The sequence below is a fragment of the Phyllobates terribilis genome, unplaced genomic scaffold (assembly GCF_046119375.1).
Source record: "Phyllobates terribilis strain yellow unplaced genomic scaffold, ASM4611937v1 Scaffold_2__4_contigs__length_985480577, whole genome shotgun sequence".
Classification (NCBI taxonomy): domain Eukaryota; kingdom Metazoa; phylum Chordata; class Amphibia; order Anura; family Dendrobatidae; genus Phyllobates; species Phyllobates terribilis.
In genome coordinates, this window is record NW_027362762.1 from 543,873,908 (window position 1) to 543,891,312 (window position 17,405).

A 17,405-nucleotide genomic window follows, 5' to 3' on the forward strand; every position below is an offset into this window, starting at 1 on the left:
TGAGGTCAGAATGGTGTAACAGGACGCTTTTAATGCCCCTCAGAAGAGACGTGGAGGTCAGAGTGGTATAACAAGATGGTTTTAATGCCCCTTACAAGAGAAGAGGAGGTCAGAGTGGTATAACAAGACGCTTTTAATGCCCCTCAGAAGAGACGTGGAGGTCAGAGTGGTATAACAAGACGCTTTTAATGCCCCTCAGAAGAGACGTGGAGGTCAGAGTGGTATAACAAGACGCTTTTAATGCCCCTCAGAAGCGACGTGGAGGTCAGAGTGGTATAACAAGACGGTTTTAATGCCCCTTACAAGAGACGTGGAGGTCAGAGTGGTATAACGAGACGCTTTTAATGACCCTCAGAAGAGACGTGGAGGTCAGAGTGGTATAACAAGACGCTTTTAATGCCCCTCAGAAGAGACGTGGAGGTCAGAGTGGTATAACAAGACGCTTTTAATGTCCCTCAGAAGAGACGTGGAGGTCAGAGTGGTATAAGAAGACGGTTTTAATGCCCCTTACAAGAGATGTGGAGGTCAGAGTGGTATAACAAGACGCTTTTAATGCCCCTCAGAAGAGACGTCGAGGTCAGAGTGTTATTAGAAGATGGTTTTAATGCCCCTTACAAGAGACGTGGAGGTCAGAGTGGTATAACAAGACGCTTTCAATGCCCCTCAGAAGAGACGTGGAGGTCAGAGTGGGATAACAATACCCTTTTAATTCCCCTTACAAGAGACATGGAGGTCAGAGTGGTATAACAAGACGCTTTTAATGCCCCTCAGAAGCGACGTGGATGTCAGAGTGGTATAACAAGACTCTTTTAATGCCCCTCAGAAGAGACGTGGAGGTCAGAGTGGTATAACAAGACGGTTTTAATGCCCCTTACAAGAGACGTGGAGGTCAGAGTGGAATAATGAGACGCTTTTAATTCCCCTCAGAAGAGACGTGGAGGTCAGAGTGGTATAACAAGACGCTTTTAATGCCCCTCAGAAGAGACGTGGAGGTCATAGTGGTATAACAAGATGCTTTTAATGTCCCTCAGAAGAGACGTGGAGGTCAGAGTGGTATAAGAAGACGGCATTAATGCCCCTTACAAGAGATGTGGAGGTCAGAGTGGTATAACAAGACACTTTTAATGACCCTCAGAAGAGACTTGGAGGTCACAGTGGTATAACAAGACGCTTTTAATGCCCCTCAGAAGAGACGTGGAGTTCAGAGTGGTATAACAAGACACTTTTAATGCCCATCAGAAGAGACGTAGAGGTCAGAGTGGTATTACAAGACGGTTTTAATGCCCCTTACAAAAGACGTGGAGGTCGGAGTGGTATAATAAGATGCTTTTAATGCCCCTCAGAAGAGACGTGGAGGTCAGAGTGGTATAACAAGATGCTTTTAATGTCCCTCAGAAGAGACATGGAGGTCAGAGTGGTATAAGAAGATGGTTTTAATGCCCCTTACAAGAGATGTGGAGGTCAAAGTGGTATAACAAGATGCTTTTAATGCCCCTTACAAGAGACGTGGAGGTCAGAGTGGTATAATAAAATGCTTTTAATGCCCCTCAGAAGAGAAGAGGAGGTCAGAGTGGTATAACAAGACTCTTTTAATGCCCCTCAGAAGAGACGTGGAGGTCAGAGTGGTATAACAAGACGCTTTTAATGCCCCTCAGAAGAGACGTGGAGGTCAGAGTGGTATAACAAGACGCTTTTAATGCCCCTCAGAAGCGACGTGGAGGTCAGAGTGGTATAACAAGACTCTTTTAATGCCCCTCAGAAGAGACGTGGAGGTCAGAGTGGTATAACAAGACGGATTTAATGCCCCTTACAAGAGACGTGGAGGTCAGAGTGGTATAACGAGACGCTTTAAATGCCCCTCAGAAGAGACGTGGAGGTCAGAGTGGTATAACAAAACGCTTTTAATGCCCCTCAGAAGAGACGTGGAGGTCAGAGTGGTATAACAAGACGCTTTTAATGTCCCTCAGAAGAGACGTGGAGGTCAGAGTGGTATAAGAAGACGGTTTTAATGCCCCTTACAAGAGATGTGGAGGTCAGAGTGGGATAACAAGACGCTTTTAATGCCCCTCAGAAGAGACGTGGAGGTCAGAGTCGTATAACAAGACACTTTTAATGCCCCTCAGAAGAGACGTGGAGGTCAGAGTGGTATAACAAGACGCTTTTAATGCCCATCAGAAGAGACGTGGAGTTCAGAGTGGTATAACAAGACACTTTTAATGCCCATCAGAAGAGACGTGGAGGTCAGAGTGGTATTACAAGACGCTTTTAATGCCCCTCAGAAGAGACGTGGAGGTCAGAGTTGTATAAGAAGACGCTTTTAATGCCCTTTAAAAGAGACGTGGAGGTCAGAGTGGTATTACAAGATGCATTTAATGCCCCCCAGAAGAGACGTGGAGGTCAGAGTGGTATAACAAGATGCTTTTAATGCCCCTCAGAAGAGACGTGGAGGTCGGAGTGGTATAAAAAAACGCTTTAATGCCCCTCAGAAGAGACGTGGAGGTAAGAGTGGTATAACAAGATGCTTTTAATGCCCCTCAGAAGAGACGTGCAGGTCAAAGTGGTATAACAAGACGCTTTTAATGCCCCTCAGAAGAGACGGGGAGGTCAGAGTGGTATAACAAGACGGTTTTAATGCCCATTAAAAGAGACGAGGAGGTCAGAGTGGTATAACAAGACAATTTTAATGCCCCCCAGAAGAGACGTGGAGGTCAGAGTGATATAACAAGACACTTTTAATGCCCCTCAGCAGAGACGTGGAGGTCAGAGTGTTATTAGAATATGGTTTTAATGCCCCTTACAAGAGACGTGGAGGTCAGAGTGGTATAACAAGATGCTTTTAATGCCCCTCAGAGGAGACGTGGAGGTCAGAGTGGGATAACAAGACCCTTTTAATTCCCCTTACAAGAGACATGGAGGTCAGAGTCGTATAACAAGACGCTTTTAATGCCCCTCAGAAGAGACGTGGAGGTCAGAGTGGTATAACAAGACGCTTTTAATGCCCCAAAGAAGAGACGTGGAGGTCAGAGTGGTATAACAAGATGGTTTTAATGCCCCTTAAAAGAGACGTGGAGGTCAGAGTGGTATAACAAGAGGCTTTCAATGCCCCTCAGAAGAGACGTGGAGGTCAGAGTGGTATAACAAGACACTTTTAATGCCGCTGAGAAGAGACGTGGAGGTCAGAGTGTTATTACAAGACGGTTTTAATGCCATTTACAAGAGACGTGGAGGTCAGAGTGGTATAACAAGACGCTTTTAATGCCCCTCAGAAGAGACATGGAGGTCAGAGTGGGATAACAAGACCCTTTTAATTCCCCTTACAAGAGACGTGGAGGTCAGAGTGGTATAACAAGACGCTTTTAATGCCCCTCAGAAGAGACGTGGAGGTCAGAGTGGTATAACAATACACTTTTAATGCCCCTCAGAAGAGACGTGGAGGTCAGAGTGGTATGACAAGATGCTTTAAATACCCCTCAGAAGAGACGTGGAGGTCAGAGTAGTATAACAAGACGCTTTTAATGCCCCTCAGAAGAGACATGGAGGTCAGAGTGGTATAACAAGACGCTTTTAATGCCTCTCAGAAGAGACGTTGAGGTCAGAATGGTGTAACAGGACGCTTTTAATGCCCCTCAGAAGAGACGTGGAGGTCAGAGTGGTATAACAAGATGGTTTTAATGCCCCTTACAAGAGAAGAGGAGGTCAGAGTGGTATAACAAGATGCATTTAATGCACCCCAGAAGAGACGTGGAGCTCAGAGTGGTATAACAAGACGCTTTTAATGCCCCTCAGAAGAGACATGGAGGTCAGAGTGGTATAACAAGACGCTTTTAATGCCCCTCAGAAGCGACGTGGAGGTCAGAGTGGTATAACAAGACTCTTTTAATGCCCCTCAGAAGAGACGTGGAGGTCAGAGTGGCATAACAAGACGGTTTTAATGCCCCTTACAAGAGACGTGGAGGTCAGAGTAGTATAACGAGACGCTTTTAATGCCCCTCAGAAGAGACGTGGAGGTCAGAGTGGTATAACAAGAGGCTTTTAATGCCCCTCAGAAGAGACGTGGAGGTCAGAGTGGTATAACAAGACGCTTTTAATGTCCCTCAGAAGAGACGTGGAGGTCAGAGTGGTATAAGAAGACGGCTTTAATGCCCCTTACAAGAGATGTGATGGTCAGAGTGGTATAACAAGATGCTTTTAATGCCCCTTACAAGAGACGTGGAGGTCAGAGTGGTATAATTAGATGCTTTTAATGCCCCTCAGAAGAGACGTGGAGGTCGGAGTGGTATAAAAAAACGCTTTAATGCCCCTCAGAAGAGACGTGGAGGTAAGAGTGGTATAACAAGATGCTTTTAATGCCCCTCAGAAGAGACGTGCAGGTCAGAGTGGTATAACAAGACGCTTTTAATGCCCCTCAGAAGAGACGGGGAGGTCAGAGTGGTATAACAAGACGGTTTTAATGCCCATTAAAAGAGACGAGGAGGTCAGAGTGGTATAACAAGACAATTTTAATGCCCCCCAGAAGAGACGTGGAGGTCAGAGTGATATAACAAGACACTTTTAATGCCCCTCAGCAGAGACGTGGAGGTCAGAGTGTTATTAGAATATGGTTTTAATGCCCCTTACAAGAGACGTGGAGGTCAGAGTGGTATAACAAGATGCTTTTAATGCCCCTCAGAGGAGACGTGGAGGTCAGAGTGGGATAACAAGACCCTTTTAATTCCCCTTACAAGAGACATGGAGGTCAGAGTCGTATAACAAGACGCTTTTAATGCCCCTCAGAAGAGACGTGGAGGTCAGAGTGGTATAACAAGACGCTTTTAATGCCCCAAAGAAGAGACGTGGAGGTCAGAGTGGTATAACAAGATGGTTTTAATGCCCCTTAAAAGAGACGTGGAGGTCAGAGTGGTATAACAAGAGGCTTTCAATGCCCCTCAGAAGAGACGTGGAGGTCAGAGTGGTATAACAAGACACTTTTAATGCCGCTGAGAAGAGACGTGGAGGTCAGAGTGTTATTACAAGACGGTTTTAATGCCATTTACAAGAGACGTGGAGGTCAGAGTGGTATAACAAGACGCTTTTAATGCCCCTCAGAAGAGACATGGAGGTCAGAGTGGGATAACAAGACCCTTTTAATTCCCCTTACAAGAGACGTGGAGGTCAGAGTGGTATAACAAGACGCTTTTAATGCCCCTCAGAAGAGACGTGGAGGTCAGAGTGGTATAACAATACACTTTTAATGCCCCTCAGAAGAGACGTGGAGGTCAGAGTGGTATGACAAGATGCTTTAAATACCCCTCAGAAGAGACGTGGAGGTCAGAGTAGTATAACAAGACGCTTTTAATGCCCCTCAGAAGAGACATGGAGGTCAGAGTGGTATAACAAGACGCTTTTAATGCCTCTCAGAAGAGACGTTGAGGTCAGAATGGTGTAACAGGACGCTTTTAATGCCCCTCAGAAGAGACGTGGAGGTCAGAGTGGTATAACAAGATGGTTTTAATGCCCCTTACAAGAGAAGAGGAGGTCAGAGTGGTATAACAAGATGCATTTAATGCACCCCAGAAGAGACGTGGAGGTCAGAGTGGTATAACAAGACGCTTTTAATGCCCCTCAGAAGAGACATGGAGGTCAGAGTGGTATAACAAGACGCTTTTAATGCCCCTCAGAAGCGACGTGGAGGTCAGAGTGGTATAACAAGACTCTTTTAATGCCCCTCAGAAGAGACGTGGAGGTCAGAGTGGTATAACAAGACGGTTTTAATGCCCCTTACAAGAGACGTGGAGGTCAGAGTAGTATAACGAGACGCTTTTAATGCCCCTCAGAAGAGACGTGGAGGTCAGAGTGGTATAACAAGAGGCTTTTAATGCCCCTCAGAAGAGACGTGGAGGTCAGAGTGGTATAACAAGACGCTTTTAATGTCCCTCAGAAGAGACGTGGAGGTCAGAGTGGTATAAGAAGACGGCTTTAATGCCCCTTACAAGAGATGTGATGGTCAGAGTGGTATAACAAGATGCTTTTAATGCCCCTTACAAGAGACGTGGAGGTCAGAGTGGTATAATTAGATGCTTTTAATGCCCCTCAGAAGAGAAGAGGAGGTCAGAGTGGTATAACAAGACTCTTTTAATGCCCCTCAGAAGAGACGTGGAGGTCAGAGTGGTATAACAAGACGCTTTTAATGCCCCTCAGAAGAGACGTGGAGGTCAGAGTGGTATAACAAGACGCTTTTAATGCCCCTCAGAAGCGACGTGCAGGTCAGAGTGGTATAACAAGACTATTTTAATGCCCCTCAGAAGAGACGTGTAGGTCAGAGTGGTATAACAATACACTTTTAATGCCCCTCAGAAGAGATGTGGAGGTCAGAGTGGTATGACAAGATGCTTTAAATACCCCTCAGAAGAGACGTGGAGGTCAGAGTGGTATAACAAGACGCTTTTAATGCCCCTCAGAAGAGACATGGAGGTCAGAGTGGTATAACAAGACGCTTTTAATGCCTCTCAGAAGAGACGTTGAGGTCAGAATGGTGTAACAGGACGCTTTTAATGCCCCTCAGAAGAGACGTGGAGGTCAGAGTGGTATAACAAGATGGTTTTAATGCCCCTTACAAGAGAAGAGGAGGTCAGAGTGGTACAACAAGATGCATTTAATGCCCCCCAGAAGAGACGTGGAGGTCAGAGTGGTATAACAAGACGCTTTTAATGCCCCTCAGAAGAGACATGGAGGTCAGAGCGGTATAACAAGACGCTTTTAATGCCCCTCAGAAGCGACGTGGAGGTCAGAGTGGTATAACAAGACTCTTTTAATGCCCCTCAGAAGAGACGTGGAGGTCAGAGTGGTATAACAAGACGGTTTTAATGCCCCTTACAAGAGACGTGGAGGTCAGAGTAGTATAACGAGACGCTTTTAATGCCCCTCAGAAGAGACGTGGAGGTGAGAGTGGTATAACAAGACGCTTTTAATGCCCCTCAGAAGAGACGTGGAGGTCAGAGTGGTATAACAAGACGCTTTTAATGTCCCTCAGAAGAGACGTGGAGGTCAGAGTGGTATAAGAAGACGGCTTTAATGCCCTTTACAAGAGATGTGATGGTCAGAGTGGTATAACAAGATGCTTTTAATGCCCCTTACAAGAGACGTGGAGGTCAGAGTGGTATAATTAGATGCTTTTAATGCCCCTCAGAAGAGAAGAGGAGGTCAGAGTGGTATAACAAGACTCTTTTAATGCCCCTCAGAAGAGACGTGGAGGTCAGAGTGGTATAACAAGACGCTTTTAATGCCCCTCAGAAGAGACGTGGAGGTCAGAGTGGTATAACAAGACGCTTTTAATGCCCCTCAGAAGCGACGTGCAGGTCAGAGTGGTATAACAAGACCATTTTAATGCCCCTCAGAAGAGACGTGGAGGTCAGAGTGGTATAACACGACGGTTTTAATGCCCATTACAAGAGACGTGGAGGTCAGAGTGGTATAACGAGACGCTTTTAATGCCCCTCAGAAGAGACGTGGAGGTCAGAGTGGTATAACAAGACGCTTTTAATGCCCATCAGAAGAGACGTGGAGGTCAGAGTGGTATAACAAGACGCTTTTAATGTCCCTCAGAAGAGACGTGGAGGTCAGAGTGGTATAAGAAGACGGTTTTAATGCCCCTTACAAGAGATGTGGAGGTCAGAGTGGGATAATATGACGATTTTATTGCCCCTCAGAAGAGACGTGGAGGTCAGAGTCGTATAACAAGACACTTTTAATGCCCCTCAGAAGAGACGTGGAGGTCAGAGTGGTATAACAAGACGCTTTTAATGCCCATCAGAAGAGACGTGGAGTTCAGAGTGGTATAACAAGACACTTTTAATGCCCATCAGAAGAGACGTGGAGGTCAGAGTGGTATTACAAGACGGTTTTAATGCCCCTTACAAGAGACGTGGAGGTCAGAGTGGTATAATAAGATGCTTTTAATGCCCCTCAGAAGAGATGTGGAGGTCAGAGTGGGATAACAAGACACTTTTAATGCCCCTTAAAAGAGAGGTGGAGGTCAGAGTGGTGTAACAAGACAATTTTAATGCCCCTCAGAAGAGACGTGGAGGTCAGATTGATATAACAAGACCCTTTTAATGCCCCTCAGAAGAGACGTGGAGGTCAGAGTGTTATTAGAAGATGGTTTTAATGCCCCTTACAAGAGACGTGGAGGTCAGAGTGGTATAACAAGACGCTTTTAATGCCCCTCAGAAGAGACGTGGAGGTCAGAGTGGGATAACAAGACCCTTTTAATTCCCCTTACAAGAGACATGGAGGTCAGAGTGGTATAACTATACGCTTTTAATGCCCCTCAGAAGAGACGTGGAGGTCAGAGTGGTATAACAAGACGCTTTTAATGCCCCTTACAAGAGATGTGGAGGTCAGAGTGGTATAACAAGATGCTTTTAATGCCCCTCAGAAGAGATGTGGAGGTCAGAGTGATATAACAAGACGCTTTTAATGCCCCTCAGAAGAGTCGTGGAGATCAGAGTGGTATAACAAGATGCTTTTAACGTCCCTCAGAAGAGACGTGGAGGTCAGAGTGGTATAAGAAGACGGTTTTAATGCCCCTTACAAGAAATGTGGAGGTCAGAGTGGTATAACAAGACTCTTTTAATGCCCCTTACAAGAGACGTGGAGGTCAGAGTGGTATAATAAGATGCTTTTAATGCCCCTCAGAAGAGAAGAGGAGGTCAGAGTGGTATAACAAGACTCTTTTAATGCCCCTCAGAAGAGACGTCGAGGTCAGAGTGGTATAACAAGACGCTTTTAATGCCCCTCAGAAGAGTCGTGGAGGTCAGAGTGGTATAACAAGACGCTTTTAATGCCCCTCAGAAGAGACGTGGAGGTCAGAGTGGTATAACAAGACGCTTTTAATGCCCCTCAGAAGCGACGTGGAGGTCAGAGTGGTATAACAAGACTCTTTTAATGCCCCTCAGAAGAGACGTGGAGGTTAGAGTGGTATAACAAGACGGTTTTAATGCCCCTTACAAGAGACGTGGAGGTCAGAGTGGTATAACGAAACGCTTTTAATGCACCTCAGAAGAGACGTGGAGGTCAGAGTGGTATAACAAGACGCTTTTAATGCCCCTCAGAAGAGACGTGGAGGTCAGAGTGGTATAACAAGACGCTTTTAATGTCCCTCAGAAGAGACGTGGAGGTCAGAGTGGTATAAGAAGACGGCTTTAATGCCCCTTACAAGAGATGTGGAGGTCAGAGTGGTATAACAAGATGCTTTTAATGCCCCTTACAAGAGACGTGGAGGTCAGAGTGGTATAATTAGATGCTTTTAATGCCCCTCAGAAGAGAAGAGGAGGTCAGAGTGGTATAACAAGACTCTTTTAATGCCCCTCAGAAGAGACGTGGAGGTCAGAGTGGTATAACAAGATGCTTTTAATGCCCCTCAGAAGAGACGTGGAGGTCAGAGTGGCATAACAAGACGCTTTTAATGCCCCTCAGAAGCAACGTGGAGGTCAGAGTGGTATAACAAGACTCTTTTAATGCCCCTCAGAAGAGACGTGGAGGTCAGAGTGGTATAACATGACGGTTTTAATGCCCATTACAAGAGACGTGGAGGTTAGAGTGGTATAACTACACGCTTTTAATGCCCCTCAGAAGAGACGTGGAGGTCAGTGTGGTATAACAAGATGCTTTTATTGCCCCTCAGAAGAGACGTGGAGGTCAGAGTGGTATAACAAGACACTTTTAATGCCCCTCAGAAGAGACGTGGAGGTCAGAGTGTTATTACAAGACGGTTTTAATGCCCCTTACAAGAGGCGTGGAGGTCAGAGTGGTATAACAAGATGCTTTTAATGCCCCTCAGTAGAGACGTGGAGGTCATAGTGGGATAGCAAGACACTTTTAATTCCCCTTACAAGAGACGTGGAGGTCAGAGTGGTATAACAAGATGCTTTTAATGCCCCTCAGAAGAGATGTGGAGGTAAGAGTGGTATAACAAGACGCTTTTAATGCCCCTCAGAAGAGACGTGGAGGTCAGAGTGGGATAACAAGCTGCTTCAAATGCCACTCAGAAGAGACATGGAGGTCAGAGTGGTATAACAAGATGCTTTTAATGCCCCTCAGAAGAGACGTGGAGGTCAGAGTGGTATAACAAGATGCCTTTAATGCCCCTCAGAAGAGACATGGACGTCAGAGTGGTATAACAAAATGCCTTTAATGCCCCTCAGAAGAGACGTGGAAGTCAGAGTGGTATAACAAGATGGTTTTAATGCCCCTTACAATAGACGTGGAGGTCAGAGTGGTATAAGAAGATGCTTTTAATGCCCCTCAGAAGAGACGTGGAGGTCAGAGTTGTATAAGAAGACGCTTTTAATGCCCTTTAAAAGAGACGTGGAGGTCAGAGTGGTATAACAAGATGCTTTTAATGCCCCTCAGAAGAGACGTGGAGGTCGGAGTTGTATAACAAGACGCTTTTAATGCCCCTCAGAAGAGACGTGGAGGTCAGAGTGGTATAACAAGATGCTTTTAATGCCCCTCAGAAGAGACGTGCAGGTCAGAGTGGTATAACAAGACGCTTTTAATGCTCCTCAGAAGAGACGGGGAGGTCAGAGTGGTATAACAAGACGGTTTTAATGCCCCTTAAAAGAGACGAGGAGGTCAGAGTGGTATAACAAGACAATTTTAATGTCCCCCAGAAGAGACGTGGAGGTCAGAGTGATATAACAAGACACTTTTAATGCCCCTCAGCAGAGACGTGGAGGTCAGAGTGTTATTAGAAGATGGTTTTAATGCCCCTTACAAGAGACGTGGAGGTCAGAGTGGTATAACAAGACGCTTTTAATGACCCCTCAGAAGAGACGTGGAGGTCAGAGTGAGATAACAAGACCCTTTTAATTCCCCTTACAAGAGACATGGAGGTCAGAGTGGTATAACAAGATGCTTTTAATGACCCTCAGAAGAGACGAGGAGGTCAGAGTGGTATAACAAGACTCTTTTAATGCCCCTCAGAAGAGAAGTGGAGGTCAGAGTGGTATAACAACACTTTTTTAATGCCCCTCAGAAGAGACGTGGAGGTCAGAGTGGTATAACAAGATGTTTTTAATGCCCCTCAGAAGAGACGTGGAGGTCAGAGTGGTATAATAATACGCTTTTAATGCCCCTCCGAAGAGACGTGGAGTTCAGAGTGGTATAACAAGATGCTTTTAATGCCCCTCAGAAGAGACGTGGAGGTCAGAATGGTATAACAAGACGCTTTTAATGCCCTTCAGAAGAGACGTGGAGGTCAGAATGGTATAACAAGACGCTTTTAATGCCCCTCAGAAGAGAAGTGGAGGTCAGAGTGGTATAACAAGACGGTTTTAATGCCACTCAGAAGAAACGTGGAAGTCAGAGTGGTATAAGAAGACGGTTTTAATGCCCCTTACAAGAGACGTGAAGGTCAGAGTGGTATAACAAGACGCTTTTAATGCCCCTCAGAAGAGACGTGGAGGTCAGAGTGGTATAACAAGATGCTTTTAATGCCTCTCAGAAGAGACGTGGAGGTCAGAGTGTTATTACAAGACGGTTTTAATGCCCCTTACAAGAGGCGTGGAGGTCAGAGTGGTATAACAAGACGCTTTTATTGCCCCTCAGTAGAGACGTGGAGGTCATAGTGGGATAGCAAGACACTTTTAATTCCCCTTACAAGAGACGTGGAGGTCAGAGTGGTATAACAAGATGCTTTTAATGCCCCTCAGAAGAGACGTGGAGGTCAGAGTGGTATAACAAGACGCTTTTAATGCCCCTCAGAAGAGACGTGGAGGTCAGAGTGGTATAACAAGCTGCTTTAAATGCCCCTCAGAAGAGACGTGGAGCTCAGAGTGGTATAACAAGATGCTTTAAATACCCCTCAGAAGAGACGTGGAGGTCAGAGTGGTATAACAAGACGCTTTTAATGCCCCTCAGAAGAGACGTGGAGGTCAGAGTGGTATAACAAGATGCCTTTAATGCCCCTCAGAAGAGACATGGAGGTCAGAGTGGTATAACAAGATGCCTTTAATGCCCCTCAGAAGAGACGTGGAAGTCAGAGTGGTATAACAAGATGGTTTTAATGCCCCTTACAATAGACGTGGAGGTCAGAGTGGTATAAGAAGATGCTTTTAAAGCCCCTCAGAAGAGACGTGGAGGTCAGAGTTGTATAAGAAGACGCTTTTAATGCCCTTTAAAAGAGACGTGGAGGTCAGAGTGGTATTACAAGATGCATTTAATGCCCCTCAGAAGAGACGTGGAGGCCAGAGTGGTATAACAAGATGCTTTTAATGCCCCTCAGAAGAGACGTGGAGGTCGGAGTGGTATAACAAGACGCTTTTAATGCCCCTCAGAAGAGACGTGGAGGTCAGAGTGGTATAACAAGATGCTTTTAATGCCCCTCAGAAGAGACGTGCAGGTCAGAGTGGTATAACAAGACGCTTTTAATGCCCCTCAGAAGAGACGGGGAGGTCAGAGTGGTATAACAAGACGGTTTTAATGCCCCTTAAAAGAGACGAGGAGGTCAGAGTGGTATAACAAGACAATTTTAATGTCCCCCAGAAGAGACGTGGAGGTCAGAGTGATATAACAAGACACTTTTAATGCCCCTCAGCAGAGACGTGGAGGTCAGAGTGTTATTAGAAGATGGTTTTAATGCCCCTTACAAGAGACGTGGAGGTCAGAGTGGTATAACAAGACGCTTTTATTGACCCCTCAGAAGAGACGTGGAGGTCAGAGTGAGATAACAAGACCCTTTTAATTCCCCTTACAAGAGACATGGAGGTCAGAGTGGTATAACAAGATGCTTTTAATGACCCTCAGAAGAGATGTGGAGGTCAGAGCGGGATAACAAGACCCTTTTAATGCCCCTTACAAGAGACGTGGAAGTCAGAGTGGCATAACAAGACGCTTTTAATGCCCCTCAGAAGAGACGAGGAGGTCAGAGTGGTATAACAAGACTCTTTTAATGCCCCTCAGAAGAGAAGTGGAGGTCAGAGTGGTATAACAACACTTTTTTAATGCCCCTCAGAAGAGACGTGGAGGTCAGAGTGGTATAACAAGATGTTTTTAATGCCCCTCAGAAGAGACGTGGAGGTCAGAGTGGTATAATAATACGCTTTTAATGCCCCTCCGAAGAGACGTGGAGTTCAGAGTGGTATAACAAGATGCTTTTAATGCCCCTCAGAAGAGACGTGGAGGTCAGAATGGTATAACAAGACGCTTTTAATGCCCTTCAGAAGAGACGTGGAGGTCAGAATGGTATAACAAGACGCTTTTAATGCCCCTCAGAAGAGAAGTGGAGGTCAGAGTGGTATAACAAGACGGTTTTAATGCCACTCAGAAGAAACGTGGAAGTCAGAGTGGTATAAGAAGACGGTTTTAATGCCCCTTACAAGAGACGTGAAGGTCAGAGTGGTATAACAAGACGCTTTTAATGCCCCTCAGAAGAGACGTGGAGGTCAGAGTGGTATAACAAGATGCTTTTAATGTCTCTCAGAAGAGACGTGGAGGTCAGAGTGTTATTACAAGACGGTTTTAATGCCCCTTACAAGAGGCGTGGAGGTCAGAGTGGTATAACAAGACGCTTTTAATGCCCCTCAGTAGAGACGTGGAGGTCATAGTGGGATAGCAAGACACTTTTAATTCCCCTTACAAGAGACGTGGAGGTCAGAGTGGTATAACAAGATGCTTTTAATGCCCCTCAGAAGAGACGTGGAGGTCAGAGTGGTATAACAAGACGCTTTTAATGCCCCTCAGAAGAGACGTGGAGGTCAGAGTGGTATAACAAGCTGCTTTAAATGCCCCTCAGAAGAGACGTGGAGCTCAGAGCGGTATAACAAGATGCTTTAAATACCCCTCAGAAGAGACGTGGAGGTCAGAGTGGTATGACAAGACGCTTTTAATGCCCCTCAGAAGAGACGTGGAGGTCAGAGTGGTATAACAAGATGCCTTTAATGCCCCTCAGAAGAGACGTGGAGGTCAGAGTGGTATAACAAGATGCCTTTAATGCCCCTCAGAAGAGACGTGGAAGTCAGAGTGGTATAACAAGATGGTTTTAATGCCCCTTACAATAGACGTGGAGGTCAGAGTGGTATAAGAAGATGCTTTTAAAGCCCCTCAGAAGAGACGTGGAGGTCAGAGTTGTATAAGAAGACGCTTTTAATGCCCTTTAAAAGAGACGTGGAGGTCAGAGTGGTATTACAAGATGCATTTAATGCCCCTCAGAAGAGACGTGGAGGTCAGAGTGGTATAACAAGATGCTTTTAATGCCCCTCAGAAGAGACGTGGAGGTCGGAGTGGTATAACAAGACGCTTTTAATGCCCCTCAGAAGAGACGTGCAGGTCAGAGGGGTATAACAAGACGCTTTTAATGCCCCTCAGAAGAGACGGGGAGGTCAGAGTGGTATAACAAGACGGTTTTAATGCCCCTTAAAAGAGACGAGGAGGTCAGAGTGGTATAACAAGACAATTTTAATGTCCCCCAGAAGAGACGTGGAGGTCAGAGTGATATAACAAGACACTTTTAATGCCCCTCAGCAGAGACGTGGAGGTCAGAGTGTTATTAGAAGATGGTTTTAATGCCCCTTACAAGAGACGTGGAGGTCAGAGTGGTATAACAAGACGCTTTTAATGACCCCTCAGAAGAGACGTGGAGGTCAGAGTGAGATAACAAGACCCTTTTAATTCCCCTTACAAGAGACATGGAGGTCAGAGTGGTATAACAAGACTCTTTTAATGCCCCTCAGAAGAGAAGTGGAGGTCAGAGTGGTATAACAACACTTTTTTAATGCCCCTCAGAAGAGACGTGGAGGTCAGAGTGGTATAACAAGATGTTTTTAATGCCCCTCAGAAGAGACGTGGAGGTCAGAGTTGTATAATAATACGCTTTTAATGCCCCTCCGAAGAGACGTGGAGTTCAGAGTGGTATAACAAGATGCTTTTAATGCCCCTCAGAAGAGACGTGGAGGTCAGAATGGTATAACAAGACGCTTTTAATGCCCTTCAGAAGAGACGTGGAGGTCAGAATGGTATAACAAGACGCTTTTAATGCCCCTCAGAAGAGAAGTGGAGGTCAGAGTGGTATAAAAAGACTGTTTTAATGCCACTCAGAAGAAACGTGGAAGTCAGAGTGGTATAAGAAGACGGTTTTAATGCCCCTTACAAGAGACGTGAAGGTCAGAGTGGTATAACAAGACGCTTTTAATGCCCCTCAGAAGAGACGTGGAGGTCAGAGTGGTATAACAAGATGCTTTTAATGCCTCTCAGAAGAGACGTGGAGGTCAGAGTGTTATTACAAGACGGTTTTAATGCCCCTTACAAGAGGCGTGGAGGTCAGAGTGGTATAACAAGACGCTTTTAATGCCCCTCAGTAGAGACGTGGAGGTCATAGTGGGATAGCAAGACACTTTTAATTCCCCTTACAAGAGACGTGGAGGTCAGAGTGGTATAACAAGATGCTTTTAATGCCCCTCAGAAGAGACGTGGAGGTCAGAGTGGTATAACAAGACGCTTTTAATGCCCCTCAGAAGAGACGTGGAGGTCAGAGTGGTATAACAAGCTGCTTTAAATGCCCCTCAGAAGAGACGTGGAGCTCAGAGTGGTATAACAAGATGCTTTAAATACCCCTCAGAAGAGACGTGGAGGTCAGAGTGGTATAACAAGACGCTTTTAATGCCCCTCAGAAGAGACGTGGAGGTCAGAGTGGTATAACAAGATGCCTTTAATGCCCCTCAGAAGAGACATGGAGGTCAGAGTGGTATAACAAGATGCCTTTAATGCCCCTCAGAAGAGACGTGGAAGTCAGAGTGGTATAACAAGATGGTTTTAATGCCCCTTACAATAGACGTGGAGGTCAGAGTGGTATAAGAAGATGCTTTTAAAGCCCCTCAGAAGAGACGTGGAGGTCAGAGTTGTATAAGAAGACGCTTTTAATGCCCTTTAAAAGAGACGTGGAGGTCAGAGTGGTATTACAAGATGCATTTAATGCCCCTCAGAAGAGACGTGGAGGTCAGAGTGGTATAACAAGATGCTTTTAATGCCCCTCAGAAGAGACGTGGAGGTCGGAGTGGTATAACAAGACGCTTTTAATGCCCCTCAGAAGAGACGTGGAGGTCAGAGTGGTATAACAAGATGCTTTTAATGCCCCTCAGAAGAGACGTGCAGGTCAGAGTGGTATAACAAGACGCTTTTAATGCCCCTCAGAAGAGACGGGGAGGTCAGAGTGGTATAACAAGACGGTTTTAATGCCCCTTAAAAGAGACGAGGAGGTCAGAGTGGTATAACAAGACAATTTTAATGTCCCCCAGAAGAGACGTGGAGGTCAGAGTGATATAACAAGACACTTTTAATGCCCCTCAGCAGAGACGTGGAGGTCAGAGTGTTATTAGAAGATGGTTTTAATGCCCCTTACAAGAGACGTGGAGGTCAGAGTGGTATAACAAGACGCTTTTATTGACCCCTCAGAAGAGACGTGGAGGTCAGAGTGAGATAACAAGACCCTTTTAATTCCCCTTACAAGAGACATGGAGGTCAGAGTGGTATAACAAGATGCTTTTAATGACCCTCAGAAGAGATGTGGAGGTCAGAGCGGGATAACAAGACCCTTTTAATGCCCCTTACAAGAGACGTGGAAGTCAGAGTGGCATAACAAGACGCTTTTAATGCCCCTCAGAAGAGACGAGGAGGTCAGAGTGGTATAACAAGACTCTTTTAATGCCCCTCAGAAGAGAAGTGGAGGTCAGAGTGGTATAACAACACTTTTTTATTGCCCCTCAGAAGAGACGTGGAGGTCAGAGTGGTATAACAAGATGTTTTTAATGCCCCTCAGAAGAGACGTGGAGGTCAGAGTGGTATAATAATACGCTTTTAATGCCCCTCCGAAGAGACGTGGAGTTCAGAGTGGTATAACAAGATGCTTTTAATGCCCCTCAGAAGAGACGTGGAGGTCAGAATGGTATAACAAGACGCTTTTAATGCCCTTCAGAAGAGACGTGGAGGTCAGAATGGTATAACAAGACGCTTTTAATGCCCCTCAGAAGAGAAGTGGAGGTCAGAGTGGTATAACAAGACGGTTTTAATGCCACTCAGAAGAAACGTGGAAGTCAGAGTGGTATAAGAAGACGGTTTTAATGCCCCTTACAAGAGACGTGAAGGTCAGAGTGGTATAACAAGACGCTTTTAATGCCCCTCAGAAGAGACGTGGAGGTCAGAGTGGTATAACAAGATGCTTTTAATGTCTCTCAGAAGAGACGTGGAGGTCAGAGTGTTATTACAAGACGGTTTTAATGCCCCTTACAAGAGGCGTGGAGGTCAGAGTGGTATAACAAGACGCTTTTAATGCCCCTCAGTAGAGACGTGGAGGTCATAGTGGGATAGCAAGACACTTTTAATTCCCCTTACAAGAGACGTGGAGGTCAGAGTGGTATAACAAGATGCTTTTAATG